The sequence below is a fragment of the Mus pahari genome, chromosome 2 (genome assembly GCF_900095145.1).
Source record: "Mus pahari chromosome 2, PAHARI_EIJ_v1.1, whole genome shotgun sequence".
NCBI lineage: Eukaryota > Metazoa > Chordata > Mammalia > Rodentia > Muridae > Mus > Mus pahari.
Window position 1 is genome coordinate 81,241,363 of NC_034591.1, and position 3,754 is coordinate 81,245,116.

At 49.5% G+C, this 3,754-nt stretch overlaps 1 pseudogene; it reads left to right on the plus strand.

Moving 5' to 3' along the window:
• Positions 1-272: 272 nt before the first annotated feature.
• LOC110316823 lies at positions 273-2,468 on the plus strand (annotated as a pseudogene).
• The last annotated feature ends 1,286 nt before the right edge of the window (positions 2,469-3,754 follow it).

The window sequence follows — 3,754 nt, forward strand, 5'->3', positions numbered from 1 at the left end:
AAGGTCCACAGGCTGCAACCCTGGAAGACATTCCAAGGGTGACCCCGGAAGGAGTGCCCAGGGTGAGGGACTGTCAGGAGAGCATGACTATCATCTGGCAGAATGAGGGAGACAGAGTGCTTTTTCTGCCAGAAAGGGCATGGAAGCAGGACCCCACCCCATCAGAGGTAGTGTTTGGCTGGTTGTATAAGTCTAGACATGGACGAGTGTGCTTGGACGTGCTAGTGTCTTCTGTTTCTGTCATTGTTTTGTCTCTGTTCCTAATTTTCACTATGGGACAGACTGTGTTGACCCCTTTGTCTCTGACTGAGGACCACTGGACAGATGTTAGGGCAAGAGGACAGAATTTATCAGTGATAGTCAAGAAAAAGCCTTGGCTAACTTTCTTTACCTCGGAATGGCCTGCCTTTGGGGTAGGCTGGTCACCTGAGGGAACTTTTGATCTTCCCACCATCAGGGCTGTGAAGGCTGTTGTTTTTCAGGAAGGACCAGGATAGCACCTGGACCAGCAACCGTAACATCATGGTGTGGGAGGACTTGGTACAATTTCTGCCCCCATGGGTTTGCCCATTCCTACCATGCCTGTGTCCTGGTACTAAGATCCTAGCTGTCCAGGAAAGTGCTACAAATGAGAAAACGAAACCACAGCCTGAAGGAGACAGTGAGCGCAACACACCATCGGCACCACCAGCGCATGTCCTTAAGATTTACTCATACATAGAAGAACCCCCTGAATGGCCTGACTCCCAGCCTCCACCCTACCCTCAAGTCCCCCAACCTGCGCCCCAACCCTCAGCTCCCCCAATCCTGCCCCCAGCCCCGGCCCCAGGGAATGGGGGAAGAGGTCCCTCAGCCAGCGGGGAGCCACTTCTGAGGGGCCAGCCGATTCAACAATGGCGCTTCCCCTCAGGGCTGTTGGGGCTCCCCTAGCCAACCAGAATGATCTACAGCTTCTGCAGTTTTGGCCTTTTTCTTCCTCTGATCTCTATAACTGGAAAGTTAATCACCCTCCTTTTTCAGAGAATCCTACAGGGCTTACAGGGCTGATAGAGTCTCTGATGTTCTCCCATCAGCCTACCTGGGATGACTGTCAACAGCTTCTACAGAATCTGTTTACCACCAAGGAGAGAGAAAGAATTCTCCTCGAAGCTTGGAAGAACGTCCAAGATGAGGACAAACGGCCTGTTCAGACTCCGGTCAAGATAGACTAAGGATTCCATTTGACCCGCCCTCAATGGGACTATAATATGGCACAAGGTAGGGAACGGCTGTCCAATTATCACTGGTCTCTAGTGGCGGGTCTCAGAGGTGCCGCTCGCAGGCCTACGAATTTGGCTAAGGTAAGAGAAGTTATATAAGGGACAACTGAGCCCCCCTCAATCTTTTTGGAGAGGCTCATGGAAGCTTACAGGAGATACACCCGTTTGATCCTATGTTCGATGGGCAGCAGGCCTCAGTGATTATGGCCTTCATCCGGCAGTTAGCCCCTGACTTTAGAAAGAAGTTGCAGTGGATTGAGGGATTGCACTATTATACTATAAGGGATGTGGTTAGAGAGGCTGAGAAAGTGTATCATAAGAGAGAGACAGAGGATGAAAAGCTGGAAAGAGAAAAGAGAGACAGGAGAAAAGATGAGGACAAGAGGGACAAAAGACAGGAAAAGGTTCTGGCTCAGATTATGGCCGCAGTAGTAGATAGGGACAAAGGAGGTAGAACTAGACAGTCAGGGGACCTGGGAGACAGAAAACAGCAAGGGCCAAGGAGACCCAGAGGAAACAGACCACGCCTAGAAAGAAACCAATGTGTGTACTGCAAGGACACAGGCCACTGGGCCCATGAATACCCTAAAAAGAAACAGGAGGTAAAGGTGCTGTTTCTTGAAGTGGATGAAGACTGGGGAGACAGGGCTTGGCCCCCCTCCCGAGCCTAGGGTAACAATAGAAGTGGAGGGGACCCCTGTAGACTTCCTGGTCCACACAGGCACAGAATTTTCAGTGCTTCAGATACCATTAGGCCAAGTAAGAAAGAATGAGAAAACATTGGTGATTGCGGCTATAGGGCAAAAATCGTACCCATGGACCATGTCCTGGACAATGGACCGTGGATGGAACCAAGTGACTCATTCATTTCTGGTCATTCCAGAGTGCCCCATGCCCCTATTGGGAAGAGACTTATTAACCAAATAGAAAGCACAAATAACCTTTGCCTCTCCCAGACCAGAGGTATCTTGGGGAATAGAGACACCTCAGACCTTGGCACTGTCTTTACAATTAGGAGAAGAGTGCCGGATTCATCAGGACAAATTCAAGCCCCCTGAGGGGCTACAGGTCTGGCTTAATCAATTTCCTCAGGCTTGGGCTGAGATAGGAATGGGAATGGCAAGACAAGTTCTCCTGGTGGTGATTGAGCTCAAGTCCAGAGCCATTCCCATTGGGGTCCAACAGTACCCCATAAGCAGAGACTCATAAGAGGGCATATGCCCTCACATCACCAGACTGTTTCAGCAGGGGATCTTGGTCCCATGCAAGCCCCCTTGGAACACTCCCCTATTCCCGGTAAAGAAACTGGGAACAAATGACTATCGCCCAGTCTAGGACCTTAGAGAGGTCAATAAGAATTCAAGACATTCACCCACAGTAACAAATCCTTATAGCCTGCTCAACACACTGCCACCTGAGCAAACCTGGTATATGGTCTTAGATCTTAAAGACGCTTTCTTCTGTCTGCGGTTACACCCCAATAGCCAACCCGTGTTTGCCTTCAAATGGCCAAATGGAGTTCTCTCTTGTGTCCTGGAACTCTGGCTCCTGTTGAAGTTACTGCCCCCCCAGCCCCTACAAGAGAAGCATGGTTAGTAATCCCTAAGCTTCTGACCTTCAGGCTAAACTCCTCCCCAGTTACCTAGCAACAGTAAAAACCAAAAGAGGGGCTGCTTGGCCCCAACTTGCTCTCTTACTCCTCACTCTCTCACTCCTCTCTCTATGTCTTCTCCTTTCCTCTCTCCTCTCTATTCCCCTCTCTCCCTCTTATTCTCTAGCCTTTCTTCTCTCTCTCTCTCCTTTACCCCTTCTTTCCTCTTGGGTATAGGCAGTCTCTCTCTCTCTCTCTCTCTCTCTCTCTCTCTCTCTCTCTCTCTCTCTCTCTTTTCTACCTTCTCTCTTTTCCCCTGCCTTCCTATAATAAACCTCTAAAACCATAGACTGTCTCTGCTCATCAAGGCCCACTGCTCTTGGAGGATGGGATAGGCTTTCTCCTAATGAGCTCTTTCTAATCTCAGATGGAAGGCCTTCCTATACTCCAGCCAAAGTCAGCTGTGCTCACTCTCTCCTTTGTGGGAACCTCTCTTCCCTCAGCTCTCTCCCATAACCCCATGCTACAGGGTGTTGCACTGGGGCCCCTTTTGGTTTGGGGCTGAGTGGAAAGCATCTGACAGCCCTCCTGTGTCTGCCTGCCCAGAGCTTAGGAAGAACTCTGGAGAACTTGGGCTATTTTCCCTCCCACCTCAATTCCCTAGGCCCCTTTTAGTTCCCACAGTCTTCCACCTTGCCACACCTGTGGTGGTTTCCTACAGGAGCAGACTGCCTGCTGAGATTGCTTTGTAAAATAATCCAGCTGAAACAAAGGATGGGTCTGTGGGGTTTTCTCTATATAAACACAGAGCTGAAAATTAAACTTTGATCCTTGATCAGAAACTTTCTCTCACACACCTGTTTTTTTGTTTGGTTTTGTTTTGTTCTGTTTTGTTTTGTTTTTT